We start from the raw sequence: 19,147 nt of genomic DNA on the forward strand, positions 1-19,147 counted from the left end.
CAGGAATATTGTTGTTGCGAGGCATAATAGTTAAGTATCACAGTCATCATTCATTACAAACCATATTGTCTTACAATTGGAATCACATGATCCATATTACACGAATAGTTGATCTATTGATCAACGAACAAACACAAGTTCATAGCGGAAGCGTAAGATACAAGGACTCTCTAGTCCACAGGCCAACGCTTGACGTTGGAAGACTCCTAGTTGTCGTAGGCGTCCTGCTGGTCATCTCCTTGTTCATCTTCATACTCTGGCCATTTGAATAGCCAGGGGACAAAGCCGTGAGTACTTCAAGTACTCGCAAACTAATACTAGTGTAAGTGCTAGACATTTCTAGTAAGGTTTGCTAAGCTCTAGTTTATTTGCATAAAGCCAATTTTAGCTCACAAGTATTTGAGTAAAACCTTATTCATGTGCTAACTAACTCAAGGGGGAACATTAGTGTCATTCCCACCATTCAAGTGGTGATTTCAATTTCAATTCACCACTTCACAAATCATTTCACCCTCATTTTCAAGAATTTGACATCGGAAACTGTATGGCCTTTCCAACCGTCCGTAACCGTGGACGCGGCTATTCGAATATATCTACACTCTGCAGAGATTGCACACTTGTGCCACAACATTTGATTTCATCCGTCGGGATTACCCTGAATCATCGTAACACAGTACCCGGATCATCAACCATAACCTTTCACTTACAAATCCTAGTATGAGCACCTCTCCCCATGAGCTTGGCCTCCCAGTGAAGACCAACTGTCAACCTGGGAACTGCACAGGGCTTGGCTGTACAATTCACCTCGATTCACATCATTTCTCAACAACGGAGGCAGCCTCGGCATAACCCCTATGATGTGTGTTCAGAGGGAACCCATACGAAGATGCATAAATTTCCAGTTAAGCCCTACCCATAATCAGGTATTGTGGGGGTACTCAATATTGGAAAGGTATCGCATTCAAACCAATATCAGCTTTATCAAAAATCACCATCTTCTCTTAGTCATATTCACCTTCAAAATTCATTCATGAAATGATTCATCATTCCAAGGTTTCAAATTCATTTCAAAGTCACATGTTCCCATCTAGAGTAGTCAAGTTTTAATCATTAGCACTAGCTCTAATCATGAGGGGTGCTATCTTGCTTTGCTAGATTGAGACTAACTTTACTACTCTAATAACTTTCTTTCACTTTGACCAAAGTTAACGATAAAAGCAACTCTTTAAGAAAACAAGTAAAAACTTGTAAGGTAGAAACTTGGGATAGGCTTATGGTAAGAAAAGATAAGACTAATGGTGCCTTGCCCCAAAGGGCTTTGCACTTTGCAAGAATATTAGCTTGCCTTGGTAGTTCTCAAAGTTCTCCTCCTCCTCCTCTTGGTAGCAACCTTTTTCTTCCGGGTATTCTCCGGTGCTAGCGTCTAAATTTGAATATTAGCTTGCCTTGGTAGTTCTCAAAGTTCTCCTCCTCACTCAACTAATTCAATGGCTATTCCAAACATCACATATATTCACACAAACTATTCTAAGCACACAATTAATATAATTAGGGTGCATTGGTTGTGTTGCTTGAGGAAAAATAATTTCCTCTCATTACATATGTAAATGATAGTTTCCATAGGGTTCTTGAGGAATAAATTCCTCTCATTGAAATCTTCTTAAGATTTAATTTCTCAAACAATCATACATGAATTTATATTGACCTAAATCAATCATTCATTATCATCATTTGAGAAAATGATTTAAATGAGGTAGACCACCTCATACCATTTAATAATTCTACAAATGATTTAAATCTCCAAGTATTTCATATAAGAGTGTTTGACCAGGGGTTCAAACATCACATGAAATCATTTGGGACAAGATTTAAATGAAGTAAAATACTTCATATGGTTTGCATAATAGTTTTGGACAATATCACTTAAATCAACTAGCCATATGGTGCATTAATTAAACTAGGGCATGATCATGCAAAGTGACCACACCATTTTCTTGCAGAAACAATTAGTGTAAGTCAAATGTGAGCTATTGGAGTTGGAATTAACTAAATATCTATTTTGGTTGATTTTCAATAATTATTTGAATGTGAAAAAGTCCCTGCCTTATTCTTTTTATCATTTTATTTCTACAACAGATCTTGAGGTGGGACCAGTAGCTTGTTGTAGATCTTTTTACTAGCTTTCCAACAATATCAAATTTGTTAAATTTGGCCAAGCTAAACAGATTCTATGAATTTTCAAAGTGGGGTTCAGTATTGCATTTGAGTTGAATTAATTAAACTCTATTTGAATTAACGGGCTGGCGGGAAAAGAAACTGGGCCGAATCAGTTTGAAAAAGAGAGAAACGGCCCAGTAATGCAGCTGGTGTGCTTGGTCCGCTTGACAGAGTGGGGGCCACTCGTCAGCGACTCGTAAAAACCGAAACAGTATGGATCAAAGGGGAGCGTCGGATTAGAACGCGATCGAACGGCGCAGGGTCGTCGTCTTCTCCGACGAGAACCCGACGCTCTGGCGGCAAGCCTAGGGGGTCGGAGAGCTAACCGTAGGTCCGGCGAGCGGCAGCGGTGGTCGAGGTGAGGTTGTTGATGAAGAGGAAGCAGCCTGTAGCAGTGGCGTCGCTTGAGGAGGCTCCAGTCGACGGCGATTGCACCAGGGCTTCCGCGGCTCCGATCGCTCGATTGAGCTTGCTCCGGCGACGATTGGGTGAGTGGAGTGGTGGTGGAGAGTCAGGGATGGGAGGAGAGGAAGGTGTGGTGCTCAGATTGCTCAGGGGAAGCCTCTATTTATATAGACGCAGGTGTGCTGCGGGGCAGAGTCGAGGGCGACATGCTCGCGGCGATTCAGGCGAGCGGTGGGGCTAGGCAACGGTGCAGCAGTGTTCTACACATCCAGGCGAGGCTAATGGTAGCGACAGCTCGGTCGGGCGGCGGCTAGAGCTCTCGCATTTCTTCCATGTCTGGCGGCGACGTTCGCGGGATCTGCTTTGTCGTCTCCGGCGGCGGCGGTCCAGGGGCTGGTCGTGAGCGTGTTTGGCGGTGTTGAGGTGTCACGGCGGTGCTCGACGAGTTGAGAGAGGGGCCAAGGGGTGCGCGTGCTGGCGAGGCGGCAGGTGGCCAGGGCGTGTCCACGGCATGTCCACACGCGACGCGAGCGACATACTGGCGCGTTCTGGGCGCGCTTCCTCCGGCGCGGCTACGGCGTCTACGGCGATGCTGTCAGTGCTAGGCGATGTAGAAGAGCACGGTGGCAAGGTTTGGCACCAGGGCCAGTGAGGAGAAGAAGGGAGAAGAGAGGGGGCTCGACGAGGTGGCGCTATGGCCGTAATGGGTGTGCATGCATGCTATGCATTGCCTCCCTAGGGTTACTGTGGTGCATTGAGTGAGAGAGGGGACAAGGGGACCAGATAGAGTAGTTTAGGACAGGTTAGGGTTGAGTAGAACACTATTTGAAATAGTGTGGAATAGTTCCATATTTGTAATTTGCAATTTTTGTTCAAATTCAATTGAGTTCAAAAGGTTGCAAGATTTTAAAAGTATGTGTTTGGTTGAGTTGTAAATGACCAGAGAGAATGAGGTGTGGTGGTGGAATTTCCAAATTCAAAGAAATGCAAAATTTGCTAAGTGTGAGATTGTTCCACATAACAAAAAGTTGCAACTTTACATGAGCATAGAATTTTATACAAAATGAATTTAGCATGGTGGTCTTTACCAAAGTTGTTCACCTTGATGTGCTCTTGGATGAGGGGCAAAGAGTTGGCAAAGTTTAGTTTGAAAAATTTGAATTGCAAGGGCTCAAAGTAGGGATCAGACTATAAATGGCAGATTTGACCATTATCATATGTGATCCCATTTTGAGTTTGAATTTCATTTGATTTGTGTTTCTTTGATTCCAAATGTTGTAATAAGTGTTTGGTAACATTATTCAACTAATGGTGAAGACTAAAATGGTCTAGGGTAAAAATTTATAAAAATGGCATAAACCATATGTGAGGGTTTTAGGGCTTTTCTCTTATTTGATTTCTTTCTCTTTTTGATTTATTTGGTTTGTGATCTTCACTTGATCACATTAGGGTTTTAGATTTCATCACATAAACATAATAACAATCATCATGGCATATCACTCAAATGCACAAGTCCTATGCATGGCACTATATGCAAATTAAAAGTTTTTGTTGGTTTGAAATTTTGCTCTCTGGAATTCTTCTAACTTTCTTTTTATTGAAATTTGGGATGTTACAGACAAGAACTGGCAAACCTTGTTGACAGCAAAGGATATATCTGGACGTGTGAGAGTCAAATACTGTAGACTACCAACTACACTGCGATATCTGAAAGAATCCTATGGACCAAGAAGTGCACCAGTATCTCGAGCAAGCCGCTCAGTGGGCACCATCGGAGTGGAAGTGGGGTTACAATTCTCCATATTAACCCGATGCAACAAGTCTAGCGCATACTTGCGCTGCATAAGTGTCATGCCCCCTGAATTGTATGACGCTTCCAATCCAAGGAAATACTCCAGAACTCCAAGATCCTTGATAGGAAAAGTGGCAGACAGAGAGCGAACAAGACCCTCCACAACAGCAGTAGTGGAACCAGCAATGACAATGTCGTCAACATAGACCAACATGAAAACTTGAACACCACGCTGATTAAAGATGAACAAGGATGTATCAGCCCGGGCAGGAAGAAACCCCAGCTGAAAAAGGAGAGTACTCAAGCGAGCATACCAAGCACGAGGGGACTGCTTCAGACCATAAATAGCACGCTGCAACTTGCATACATGAGAGGGGAAACAGACATCCTCAAAACCAGGGGGCTGCTGCATATAGACATCTTATGTCAGAAAACCATGGAGAAAAGCATTGATGACGTCAACCTGACGAAGGGTCCAGCCTCGAGAAACAGCTAGAGAGAGAACCAGGCGAATGGTGGCTGGTTTGACAACAGGACTGAAAGTATCACCATAGTCAATGTCGTGCTGTTGAGTGAACCCGCAAGCAACCAGGCGAGCTTTGTGCTTCTCAACTGAACCATCTAGACGATGCTTGGTTTTGAACACCCACTTGCTGCCAACAATATTAGTGCCAGGTGGTCGAGGAACCAGAGTCCAGGTCTTCGTCCAAGCGAGAGCGGTGAATTCATCCGTCATTGCGGCGCGCCACGCCGGTTCACGAAGAGCATCATGGTGAGACACCGGTGCTGCAAAGAGAGCACGGCGACGAGTATCGTACCGCACAGTGCCATTGGTGTAGTGCTTCTCACGACGAGTGTTGTCACGCAGACGAGTGACCATGCCATGGCCAGGCTGTGAGGCCACCGGAGCCGGCCCGCCAGGCGATGGAGCTGAATGTGGTGGCGTGGGCGCACCACACGCAGGCGATCCGGGAGGCGATGCAGGCGACGAGGGAGTGCATGCCGAAGACGTGGCCGCATCCGCACCAGTGGAAACCGGAGGCGATGCGGCAGCATCCGCACCGTGAGGACCCGACGGCGACGTGGCAGCATCCGTGTGGAGCGCGGTTACCGGGGCATGCACATGCACGTCCATAGCCGGAGGAGGGACGTCGATCACCGCGGTATTCTGCACAGAAAGATCAACAGCTGGAGAGGACATGTTAGTGGACAGGTAAGATAGGTCATATTGACGCACATGATCACTCGTAGCCGGTTCAGTGATAGGGAAATTAATAGCTTCACGAAGAGTGGGAATATCAACCGTAACCCCAAGAGTGGCATATGGAAACACGGATTCATCAAAAACGACGTCACGGGAGATGTAAATACGACCCGTGGATTTATCAAGACACTTGTAGCCCTTGTGCATAGGACTATAGCCCAAGAAAACACACATCTTGGATCTAAACTCGAGTTTGTGAGCATTATACTTGCGAAGACTCGGCCAACACGCGCAGCCAAAGATACGGAGAAACTCGTAATTGGGCTGAATTTTGAGAAGGCAGAAAAGTGGTGTCTCTTTGTTAAGAACGGGTGTAGGCATGCGATTAATCAAGTAGCAAGCCATCAGGAAAGCCTCATCCCAGAAATGTAAAGGGAGAGAGGAGTGGGCGAGCAAGGCAAGACCTGTCTCGACCAAGTGACGGTGTTTGCGTTCAGCAACGCCGTTTTGCTGGGAGGTATGAGGGCAGGAGACACGGTGTGAGACACCTGTGCGCTGAAAATACTGATGGAGTTTATGATATTCACCGCCCCAATAGGATTGGACAGCTTTAATTTTGGTGTTCAAAAGGAGCTCAACATGAGCCTGAAAAGCATAAAACACCCGCTCAACATCAGATTTATGTTTAAGGAGATAGATCCAGCAAAAACGAGAGTAGTCATCGATAAAGCTAACATAGTACTTAAAACCACCGGAAGAAGCAATAGCAGGACCCCAAACATCAGAGTGTATAAGCTCAAGAGGCATAGTGGTAACACGATGAGACAAAGTATATGATAGTTGATGACTTTTGGCACACTGACAAGCATCACAAACCAAACGAGGACTAGTGGAAGTACAGGATAAATCATGGTTCTTAACAATAGTGTGAACGACATTATTTGCGGGATGACCTAGACGCTGATGCCACTGAGACGATGAAGCCTTGGCACCGGAAAGAGCACGATGAGTGGACGGCGAAGACGCACGGCTAAACAGAACGGGGTAGAGTCCGCCATGATTTCTACCGTGAAGCAGAATTCTCCGGGAGACCTTGTCCTTAACACAGAAAAAATATCGGTGAAATTCAACAAAGACATCATTGTCACAGACAAGGCGATAAACAGAGAGAAGATTCTGACTAATATGCGGGACATGAAGGATATTATTCAGTTTTAATTGTGAACCGGCTAAAGAAGAGTGACCAATGTGGGCAATAGACAAACCTGCACCGTTGGCCACCTGAACCTGATCCGTCCCGCCATAGCGCTCCTGCATGTGGAGACGCTGAAGATCATTTGTCAGATGATCCGTCGCCCCGGTGTCCATCATCCAGGGCGGAGAGCTGGTCGATGCCGAGTTGCCGACACGCTGCTGGTTGTTGCCGGTGCGCTGCTGGTTGCTGCCGCGCACGAAGTCGGGGTTGAAGCGGTTCCGACAATCATCGGCGATGTGCCCCCAATAGCCGCAGATTTGACACTGCGGGCGCTGACGCCGGCGTCCTCCGTTCTAGCCGCGGTTGCCACCGCCGCCGTTACCACCGTAATTGCCGCCAGTTGGGCGACCGTTGCCGTTGCCGCCCGCTGGCGGTCCGTAGATCTGGGCGTGGCCGCCCGCCGGCGATCCATAGCCGCCTCCTCCGTTACCGCCGTAAGTCTGACGGCCGCTGTTGCCCCCGCCGTAACCAGGCTGAGGGCCTCCGCCAGAAAAGGCAAGCAAGGGCGCGCGGGGCTGCCAGGGAGCACCACCACGAGCAGCAGCATTGGCAGACGAGGCCCACTCCTCGGTCTCAGCCAGCTGCGACAGCTGCAGGCCCTCGTAGTTCAGGAACATGGAATAGAACTCGGCGGCGGTCACCACCCTGGTGATCATGTTCAGGGGCGCCGCGATCGGATTGAAAGCGGAGCCGAGGCCGGTAAGCATGTAATCGATGATTTCATCGTCACGAAGAGGAGACCCAGCGATGGCCATGGCGTCAGCCAGAGCCTGCACCTTGTGCATATACTCGCTTGCGGTCGCATCGCCCTTCCGCAGCCCCTGAATTTGGCGATGGAGATGCCTGACTCCAGCGCGGCTCTGCGCAGAAAACATGGCTTGGATTGCCGTCCAAGCCGCGGCCGCCGTCTTGCAGCCGAGGAGCTAGCTCGCGATCTCCTCAGTCATGGAGGAGAGGAGCACGCCAAGGACCTCCTGGTCCTGAGTCCACCACGTACCATACGCGGGGTTGTCAACCTGCCGAGCGGCGTCGCCGGTGCCCTCGGTGATGGTCTTGGCTGGCGCCGCCACCGTGCCGTCGAGGTAACCATGGAGCGAAGCCCCGGAGAGATTGGTGAGCGTAAGAGCACGCCACAAAGCGAAGTTGTTGCGGTCGAGACGAATCCCGACGGTGGGAACCGTGGGAGCAGCCGTCAGGGCGGGCGGAGAGACGACCGGTCCGATGACGGAGAGCTGCATCGCTGCGCTAGAGGAACCCATCGGAGAGGGCGGCGGCGATGAGATCGGATCGGGAGAAGGGAGACCCGTGCGGCGGCTGTAGGCTCTGATACCAAGTTAAAACACACGTTTAGGGTTTCGTGGATGGAGCAACGTGCTCCCCACCTCTTCTATTTATATACTTGGCAGGTTACAATACAAGACACATACGATACAAATACACACGTATCGAACCGATCTCTTAACACCATGTTTGTAGCTTCGCATATTTCTTTCCATAAAATATGTGTGCTGTACTCTTAAGAACACAGGTGCTATCACTATTTATAATGTTAAGATTTTATAATGCCGATGAGAAAATCCGCATGGTAGAAACTATATGTATGAATAGAGACCAATCTTGAAGAGCAAAACAAAATGTGCTACATGTTCAAATCCTCTCATGAGTCTAGACAGTCAAATCTTTCCAGCCGACTTGCTTTTTCTTGCGATTTGGTGTATTTTAGTTTGCTAAGTATTTTTCTGTTCCATCAGAAACAACAACCAAATGGTGCAGCATAAACAATCAATAGTCAATGCATTTAATGTGCATGTAAGTAGTGCATACCACACTCTTGTCATTTGTCGTACTTGATGTTCATCTGGTTACTGGCTGCACGCCTGCATGTTGGTTGATCTGTCAGGATCGACAGTCATTTTCAGTTAATAGAGAAAAATCAAAACTTAACGTTAAAGGGATGGGCCCACTGGACCAACGTCCAGGGCTTAATCTGTACGTGACTTGTTCTCGTATGTAACAAATGCACCCTGATCGGGGGTGCCAAAACCAACTCGATGGTTTTGGTCCCCTGTTGCGCTGTGCCATATAAAGGGGGGGAGTCTGGCAGAGATCGATACCAGTTAACGATCTAAACATCTGCTTCCCCCACATCCCAAAACTCTACCGATCTAGAGTGGCCAGAAGCAACGGGAAGACTGGAACCTCGCCGTGCTGTGCCAGGGCAGTGTTATGAGGCCACTGGGCAGGCTGTATGGCTAAAGAATTTCATTCCCGGACTTAAAGTGGTCGACAGCATTTCAAAACCACTTCTATTGTACTGCGATAATGAACCCGCAGTTTTCTATGCGAATAACAACAAGTCAAGTGATGTTGCCAAACACATTGACATTAAGTATCATGTTGTGATGCATAGGATCCAGGATCAAACAACTATTGTTAAACATATAAGTACGACTCGTATGCTTGCGGATCCGCTAACGAAAGGCTTACCACCCAGAATCTTTCGTGAGCATGTTGCCGGCATGGGATTACTGGAAGCCTTATGATTCTGGATAAAGGGACCATAATAAGAACCACTCCCAATAAGTATTATGTTATCCATTTCAAGATAGGCTGGTATGCCATAAGTGTTGAGGTTCAATAGCATTTCATTGGTTGTTGTAACACCTCACTTTGGTTTATTATTCCTATGGAGAATGGGCAAATGATGTTAAACCTAACGATCAAGGGGGAGAATGTTGGTTGATCTGTCAGGTTCGACAGTCATTTTCAGTTAACAGAGAAAAGTCAAAACTTAACGTTAAAGGGATGGGCCCACTGGACCAACGTCCAGGGCTTAATCTGTACGTGACTTGTTCTCGTATGTAACAAACGCACCCTGATCGGGGGTGCCAAAACCAACTCGATGGTTTTGGTCCCCTGTTGCGCTGTGCCATATAAAGGGGGGGAGTCTGGCAGAGATCGATACCAGTTAACGATCTAAACATCTGCTTCCCCCACATCCCAAAACTCTACCGATCTAGAGTGGCCAGAAGCAACGGGAAGACTGGAACCTCGCCGTGCTGTGCCAGGGCAGTGATAGGTCTAAAGGTGTGTTGGGACTATCACAAAAGGCATACTTTGAGCGAGTACTAAAGAAATTCAATATGCATAAGTGCTCTGGCTCACCTGCCCCAGTAGTCAAGGGCGATAAGTTTGGGACATTTCAATGTCCGAGGAACCAAATTGAAACTGATCAGATGAAGTCGGTTCCTTATGCTTCAGTTGTCGGAAGCATCATGTATGCACAAGTTTGTACACGCCCTGACTTGGCTTTTATAACCGGGATGCTTGGCAGATTCCAATCAAATCCAGGACTAGACCACTGGAAGGCCGCAAAGAAAGTCTTGCGTTATATGCAAGAGACAAAAGGGTACATGCTTACGTACAGAAGGTCTGATAACCTACAAGTTGTTGGTTATTCAGATTCTGATCATGCCGGTTGTGTGGATAGTAAGAAAATCCATGTCAGGTTATGTATTCACACTTGCCGGAGGAGCTATATCGTGGAAAAGCTCCAAACAAACTATAGTTGCTTCATCTACGATGCAAGCAGAGTTTATAGCATGATATACAAAAAACGTGATCTCAGATCACTACTAGGGTTCTAGTGCTAGCAGTACTAGGCTCTGATACCATTGTTAGGCCTAATACTTCAAGAGTAACACCGGATCGTGAACAATAGCCACTAGAACACCTAATGATCATAAACAGAGAGAGTAGATGTGTTGCATTACTGGGCACTGACGATCCCATCGACGCCTGCGTGAGGCAGGCTTGGTGTGGCAGTGTTGATGACGAACTTGTGGTCGATGACGATCTGGAGATCCTCCTGATCCCCTCCGGGCGCCACCTGCACTGCCCTGGCACAGCACGGCGAGGTTCCAGTCTTCCCGTTGCTTCTGGCCACTCTAGATCGGTAGAGTTTTGGGATGTGGGGGAAGCAGATGTTTAGATCATTAACTGGTATCGATCTCTGCCAGACTCCCCCCCTCTATATGGCACAGCGCAACAGGGGACCAAAACCATCGAGTTGGTTTTGGCACCCCCGATCAGGGTGCGTTTGTTACATACGAGAACAAGTCACGTACAGATTAAGCCCTGGACGTTGGTCCAGTGGGCCCATCCCTTTAACGTTAAGTTTTGACTTTTCTCTGTTAACTGAAAATGACTGTCGAACCTAACAGATCAACCAACACTGCACACCCGTTCTCCCTCAAAGAAATTCAGCCTAGAACCTGAGAACCGTGCACATGTTCTCCTCCACCTCGAACTTATATATATCTGTCTGACGGACATTTCATCAAGCACCTAGAGAAACAAATAAGAAAATGTAGCAGATGTCTCTCGGTGCAGGGAAGTGAGGCGATGTTTTGTGACATAGACCATCGAAATTAAGATAATCCACTGTAATTTTCGCTAAAACCGAAGAGACATGTTTTCTCAGCTTACATCGACAAATAACCACCACTTTAAGTGTCCAAACTTAACATAACAGTATGTTAATCACTACAACAATACATAATTTAGCCGAATTTAAATATGCCCATTTAACATGAATTGTGGAATATATGAAGTACAAAAGGTCATTTGAACAATATATCTAACATATAAACTTTCATCTCCTATGCTCCAAGCAATGAAATAAATGCAGATCGAAGTAATAGGACACCATTTTGTAGAAACAAAGATCTCTAAACAAGTGCATGCATAATAAGCTCAGGGAAACAAGCTGGAATACACAACGAATATCACAAGTTGATCATGTACTAGAAGGACCTGGCGCGCCTTGTCGCGCCATTTTTTGTATTACCGTTTAATTTTTCACGTGTAATATTAGATAGATGGTGTAGGCATAACCTCACTAATCGATTTATATTTATGTACAAATAAAACCTGCCCCATCGGCAAGTACTACACCCGCTAGAAATAGAGTGGAAACAAAATGGTGAATGTGTATACAAAACTAAACTCTGATAAAAGAAAATGCAAAGCAAACAATAGACTGACTCCTGAAAAGTCATATACATGAAGTTCCTAACAATAATTTGCTAAACACCAATAAGTATAGCATTCTCTCGTACTTTTTAAAAGGAATAATGGTGTGACGAACACGGCATCAAACAAGACTCAAGCAGTCCAAGTAACCTGTTGGATATAGGATGAGAATATCAGATATATCAGTGACGTGCTGTAATATTTGAACCGAGATATTAAGAAATTTTACAAAGCGACATGCTAGGCAGACAAAATCCACATATTTATTCTAGTAGAAGGGGAAAATGATAACTACCACATTTCTCACAGCTATTTATTTACTGATGATCATATTTCAATGGAGCTCAGATCTCCTAGAAGATATCAGAATTCATTTCAGCACTGTATTGTCATTTCTCAGCATGAATGTTTGCATGACTTCAGTCTTTGTATAACAATTGTTTAGTTGCTCACCACGTACCACATGGTACATGACTTCAGTCTAAGTTGCATTCACATGTACCTCATACTAACCCAGTAAATAACCTACAATGTGACACAAATTCTGCATCACATTCTTTTCTGGGCCTAGCAACTGGTAAGCATTTATTTCGAAAAAAAAAACAGAATTCTAATATTGCTGTTGATGATTATACTGGAGATGAGCAAGCGAGGCATCTCTTTTGATACTGGTCTGGAGTACTGAATAATGTTTGCATGACTTCAGTCGCAGTTGAATTCACATGTACCTGATACTATCCCCAGTAAATAAGCTACAGTGTAACACAAAAATTCTGCATCACATTATGTATTGGGCCTTGCAACAGGTGAGCATTTATTTCGACCGAATATAATTCTAACATTGGTGTTGAACTGTTGATGGATTGTACTGTTGATGAGCAAGCAAGACATTTCTTTTGATATAAGCCTGCAGTACTATAGTTGTAGACGATAACTGAACATGCAGAGTGTTGTATATACCATAGAATACGCCGATGACTTATTAGTTGCGACTTTAGATTAAGAAAAGTTAAGATGTACTTGTAACAAGAATATTTGGAAATAGTTGCAGTGTGTAAAACCACACTCCTGTGAGTGAGTGAGTCATTTCAGCTCAACTATAATATGATGCACTAACAAACCAAATCTTTTATAATATGATCACCAACGTGCCAAATGTTTTAACATAATTGATAAATGCAGCAACGGATCGATTTAGGAAAGTGGACAGTCATCAGAGGAAGAAGCGGTTGCAGTATACAGTGAAAGAATTCTTTTCAGTGGGTGATAATGAACAGTGAAGGAATTCTTTTCATTTGTCTAAACCAGCTAAGATGCACCATAGGGCATACATTCACGATACAATATTACCCACAAAAGGATGGCAACTGTGGAATGTTCTTTTCAAGAAATTCGAGCTGATCAGTCTAAACTGAAATTTAGCAAGTATGATGAACGACTATTATATCGGGCAAATTAGATGGATCAAACCAGCAACCGTTTTTCAGTCTGTGCGTATTGTCAATGTGGTTCATCAAACCAGCAAGCGTTTTTCAAAATTGCGTTAGGGATGGTAATCTAATTATATAGACTTAAACCATTAACCAAAGAGACAAGATATTTTTTCAGTACATTTAGGATTGTACACATATATCAGTATTTATGGCGAGACGGCTTTAATAATTCAGTCTGCGAACAGGTAAGCATGTAATTCTATAGGGGCAGAATTTTAACAACAGAAGCTTTGCAGTGTGGTTTACCAATAGCCTCCTAAACCCATGGTTTAAAAGGATAGGAGCAGAATGGCATCGCAACCTCGTTAAAAGTGTTATCTAGGAGCAGAAGGATGGCGAAACAGAGAAACGGCTTTAACTAATTTCAGATATAATGGAAAACACAAAAGAACAAAAATCCTGAAAGGAAATTTATTACCCCTCGGGGGAAGATGTTCAAGCATCGCTTAGGCTAGATGGCTGCAAAATTATTTGGATGGACTCCATCATATACCGCTGAATGTCGACGATCTGGAATGTCGTGGTTGCATCAACCAGGTTTGTCAGCATATAGGCTGGAGCTGCATTGTCGTTGCCTGACGAATCCATGTTCCTGCAGGGAATGCCCGCGGCTCCTCCTGCATACTGAAGACGATTAGCTCTATTTCAAGGAGCATATAGTACTACCGGAATCCCTACCATAAGAGCAGACGGAAGCGTGTCAGACAGGGGTCCTCCATTGAAAGCAATGGAGTGAGCACAACATCCTTGAGGACCAGCTTTCAGTGTTCAGATTCGTTTCTACTGGGGGTTAGGAGACACCCCATGATCAACACATCACCTACAGAGCCAGCCGGTTTACCACAGCTGGAAATCCCCAAACAATGACCCATGGCGCATGTATGGAGGCACGGGCAAAATCAATCCCCTTAACTGAAGCTGAGCATTAATAAGTTGTTGACTAACATTGAATAGTGCGAAGTTTAGAAAATTAGATTAACTGAAACACAAATTTTGTTTATTTATTCTCACCTATAGCCTGCTTGAAATTTCATCAACAACTCCACAACAAAAACTGCAAAATTGCACAAATAGAACTTTCAGCATAGATTATTCAATCGAAATCCGTGATGTACTTATGCAAGATCAAGTGGAAATAGCATGGTGTGACCTGAAGAATACCCACCACCGGTGGGGCAAGAGAGCCCTAGCATGACCTGTGTGTCAAGCACGATGGAGCAGGGGGCTCGGTGATGGGAGTTGCTGCAGGGCGGCGACCAACTCGGTAAGCACAATGCAGAAGCGTGCGTTCCGGACCATGCTCACCGGGGTAGGGAGGCGTAGCGGTAGGGGCGAGCGGCCGGGTCGGCTTCCACGTAGATCTGCGGAGGCGCGCGAGGAGGATGGGGTGGCCGTCGATCTGGTGGCGTGGGAGGATGCGGTGGCCAGTCGCCGGAGAAGTGGCCGTCCCTGGAGAGGTGAGAGGGGTGGAGGCGTGGTGCTGCGAAGTCTGCCCGAGACTCCGAGGCGCACGGCCGCACGGGGAGGCGGTGACGTGCTGGAGTAGGGGCCCTAGCCGCCCTACTGTGGTATCTTGTACAAACGCCGACACGATCAACCAAAATACAGTACTATCTGTAACATGACCGTATCCTTCCCTGCTATGGGGCCCGCGAAAGGGATGGGCAGGTCAACCGGAAGTGCTCCCAACCCTGGGAGCTTAGAGCTCTTAGAGATCTACTCATGTCTGTGACGGAAAAGAACCTCACCCCATAATTATGGGCACCTTTTCAACCTATGTACTCATTTATATGGTTCTAGAGAGACCTCCATACTTCACTTTTTTTTTTCCAAGCGACCACCCCACAGGGGATCGATTTTCATTACCATGAGATAACGAAAACACCAAGTATCACAACATAGCAATTGAGAGAGGGGGGAGGACGCCGCCTATTGCTAGCGTTTTAGAGAGTTATATTACAGGACCAGTTGATCAAAAGATGATCAAAACAGAAACAAAAAACAAGGAGCTATCTCCATACTTCACTTGTACCCTAACTTTATGTAGACTGTATCAATTCCAGGAAGCTGATGGATGCAAAGTAGCTGCATATGGGCACGGCATTGCAATGGATTCAGCACATGGGGTGCTTCGCTTATCCGCGAGTCTTGCGTTGCGCAGAGCTAGCAGTGCCTGCCGTTCCTCAAGTGGTATGCTCTTCCTAGATTCTCTTCGACGAGCATTAATTAGTTGTCTCTCCTTGGCTGGTACATTTTGCCTTCACTGGTGGAAAAAGGGCCTTTGGTCGCGGTTCGCAACTGCCATTAGTCGCGGTTGCGCAACCGCGACCAAATGAGCGCGACTAAAGGCCCCCCCTCTAGTCGCGGTTGCTTACGAACCGCGACTAAAGGCCCGTCCACGTGGGCGCCAGGCGACCGTCGGGGCGGAGGACCTTTAGTCGCGGTTCTTCTGGCCAACCGCGACTAAAGGCCGCCGCAGGTTTAGGGTTTTAGGCCCCCCCTAAACCTGCCCCCTCCCCCCCTTAAACTTGTTTTCTGTTTTATTTGTATTGTTTTATTTCTTTTGTGCTTTATTGTAATTTTGAAGGAGTTTCACATATTCTACGGTACTATATACATGCATATGAATGTACAATTTCAAACAAATTTGAAATTAGAACCAAAAAGAATTCAAGAGGAATATACAATATATATATATTCAATATCATCGGATGACCATATACAAGTTTGAACAAGTTTCCATACATAATTTAATGCATGTATAGTTCTACGTCCTCGTAATGGTGTTCTCCTTTAGGATCGAGGACTTCCCTCCTGAACCATCCAGCTAGTTCCTCTTGAAGTGGTCGGAAGCGAGCTTCTGGACTAAGCATCATCCGGAGATTATTCCTCTGAGCATTGAGATCACTCGGAACGCGCTCAGAGGTGTATCTCCGGATCATCTCACAGACATAGTATCCACACAGATTGGTTCCCGGTGGCTGAATATCGCTACCATTCTTAGCCTTTGACCGCATGAAATTTAGCTCTTTTTTGAATTGACCGTCCTTTGTATCTGAGAACCGTCTCCAAACCCTACAAGGTAAAGAAAATTAAATGAACAAGAGAGTTATTAGTTAATTACTTGAAGCTTAATTAGGAAAATGAACGAAATAGGCCGATCGATATAGAGCGCAAATGAATGAAAACAATTACTTTTGAATCATTTGTCTCATGTCGGCCCACTCCGCCTTATCCATATTCAGAGAGTCGTGGACGAGACATTCTGATTTGTCAACTTTAATTACTAGCAGAATCCAGTGGAACCTGCGGACACGATACATGCACAGTACGTCATGCATAACTCATCGATTAGCCGGCCACATACCATGCATGGAGTAAACAAAAGAGAATGTGCTCAAGACATAAACACTCACCCAAAATGGTAAGGAAATAGAATATCACTTTTGAGTTCCTGCTTTTCAAGAAACCGCCACAGGTCTTCCTCCACGTCGGCGGGGTGATGCTGTAACGTATATCCATTAACGATGTGTGGGTCAATGAACCCAACATCATGGATGTTCCTTACTCTGCATTCCTTAATCTTCAATCTGCATGTATAATAGCGGACACAACAATATAGTTAGGACATATATATATATATATATATATATAGTGCAGGCAATATGAATGAGATGGGGTAGAAATAAATCACTTACAGAACGTAGCAACTGATGATAGATTTGTCGAGCTCGCGCAGATTGAAAAGCTGGAACAATTCACTCAGATGAATTTTTACAGAGTAACGTTTGAAGTGATGCTCATATCCAACTTCCGCAAAAATATAATCTTTGGCATTTTTATGTTTTATGTAACCCTTGTACCAGTTCAGCAGACCTTTCATTTGTGGAGGTAGATCCTCTTCCTGCGCAGGCTCGACGAGAGGCCCATTCTTCACATATGTAAGTACTACCTCCTTCACTGGCGCCTCATCAAGGCCTAACAGTTCACGAAGAGTAATACCTAAGTTGGCCGCTTGTTCTCTCGGCACTCGTTACAGTCAATCCCTGCCGCCGCAGCCTTCTATGATTTCGGGGCATCCGGACCGCGGCTGTCACTATAAGCGGGGCAATCGATTGTTTACTTTGTTCCCCGAGCTGGGCAACAACTCGTTTCCCGCTTTGTGCACTTTCTAATTCCGCTTTCTCGGCCTCCTCTTTCTTCTTCTTGAACATGCGTGCCTAATTCTTTAGTTCACGTGCATAGTCGTCAGGCAGATTCTTCGCGGCTTGGGACGGTGTGTTCAAAAATGACTTAGCCCACTTCTTTTGCTCATCAGAAAATACTGGCTTGGGCTCGGGCTCTCTTTTCTTCTTGCAGCCCACCTTCCATTTCTCTAAATCAGCAGTCGCGGCCGCCTCGACTTCCTCGGCACTACGTTCCCAAGGCCTCGTGGGGAGAGGCTTCAGTGATGGCTCCGGTACCTTTGTTTTCTTAGGTACATAAGGGTCCGGGTTAATAATCCAGGACTGTTGCTTCTGCTTCTTCGCCGGAGGTGGATTGGGGGGCGGCGTCTGCTTACCCGCCCGGGGCGGACTAGGGGGCGGCGGCTGCTTACCCGCCGGAGGTGAATTGGGGGGCGGCGTCGGCTGACGTGAAGGAGGTGTAGGTGAAGCACCACCACCACCACCGCCACCGCGCCACCACCACCACCGTAGGGGGGTGGACTTGTTGGCGCCTCGCCTGGAAACTTGATAAACTTCTTCTGCCATAGAATGAACTGGCGCTTGACATCTCCAAGTCTTGTCGCCCCTTCAGGTGTAGCAATGTCAATGTCCAGGTCCTCAAACCCTTGGACTATGTCCTCCACCGTGACACGAGCATAGCCATCTTGAATGGGGTTGTTGTGGTGGAGTGCTCCAGGTGGTAAAGCACTGCCGATGGCTACCTTCATGGACATGTTCCCGATAGGATAATATAGATGACATGCTTTCATCTCCTTTATATCGTCCACGGGGTAGCGAGGAGGCTCCGGTGCAGTAATTTCGACCACCAGAGGCTCCGGTGCAGTAATTTCGATCGTCGGTGCACCAGCCGGTGGGGCCTCCGTGGAAGCCACGCTGCTTCTCCGCTGCTGGCTTCCGAGATCCAATGGATGATCTTCATGCTGCGCCCGAGCTGCATCTCTTTCGGCTAATAGTACACTCACGGTTTTCTTCATCACATCCATTTCTGATGCCAACCGCGCCACAACATCTGCTTCCCGATCCATCTTTCTCTTACGGCTTCTGTAACCGTACGGGTCATCGTTCTGGGGGAACCCTACTTTCCACGGAATGTGCCCCATGCCTCGTACACGTCCTCCGTGTTCAGGATTCCCGAGAGCTTTTGTCAGGGCGTCGTTCTCTCTGTTGAACTTGATCCTCCCCTCTTGAGCATCCCTCATTGCCTCAATAAGCTTTTGGGTGGGTTTAATTATTTTGCCCTGGTAAACACACTCCCCTGTCTCCGGGTTCAGCGATCCCCCATGCCCGTACCACCAGCTTTTGGCCCTTGGGTCCCATCCCTCCGTACCTGGACGGATTCCTCGCGCCCTCAGCTCGTTCTCCATCTTTTCCCACCTAGGCAGCCAAAGGCGATACCCTCCTGGCCCCATAATATGTTTGTACTCCTTCTTGGCCGCATTTTCCTTATTTTTTCGATATTTGAAGGAACTGCTCCGATTTCTTTTGCTTCACAAATTCTGGCCAATCATGTTGCAGTTTCTC

At 46.3% G+C, this 19,147-nt stretch overlaps 1 long non-coding RNA gene across 3 annotated transcripts; it reads right to left on the minus strand.

The window, feature by feature from the left end:
- Positions 1-11,738: 11,738 nt before the first annotated feature.
- Positions 11,739-14,882, minus strand: LOC127293352 (uncharacterized). Of its 3 annotated transcripts, none has more exons than XR_007845704.2 (3): positions 14,551-14,882; positions 14,412-14,454; positions 11,739-14,318 (listed from the first exon to the last, which is right to left on the minus strand). It is a non-coding gene; the product is annotated as an uncharacterized lncRNA (long non-coding RNA). The 3 variants fall into 3 exon arrangements; XR_007845703.2 differs by having other exon boundaries at positions 11,739-14,017; positions 14,079-14,454; XR_007845702.2 differs by having other exon boundaries at positions 11,739-14,454.
- Positions 14,883-19,147: the final 4,265 nt, after the last annotated feature.

Source organism: Lolium perenne, chromosome 4, assembly GCF_019359855.2.
Source record: "Lolium perenne isolate Kyuss_39 chromosome 4, Kyuss_2.0, whole genome shotgun sequence".
In the NCBI taxonomy this organism is placed as follows: Eukaryota; Viridiplantae; Streptophyta; class Magnoliopsida; order Poales; family Poaceae; genus Lolium; species Lolium perenne.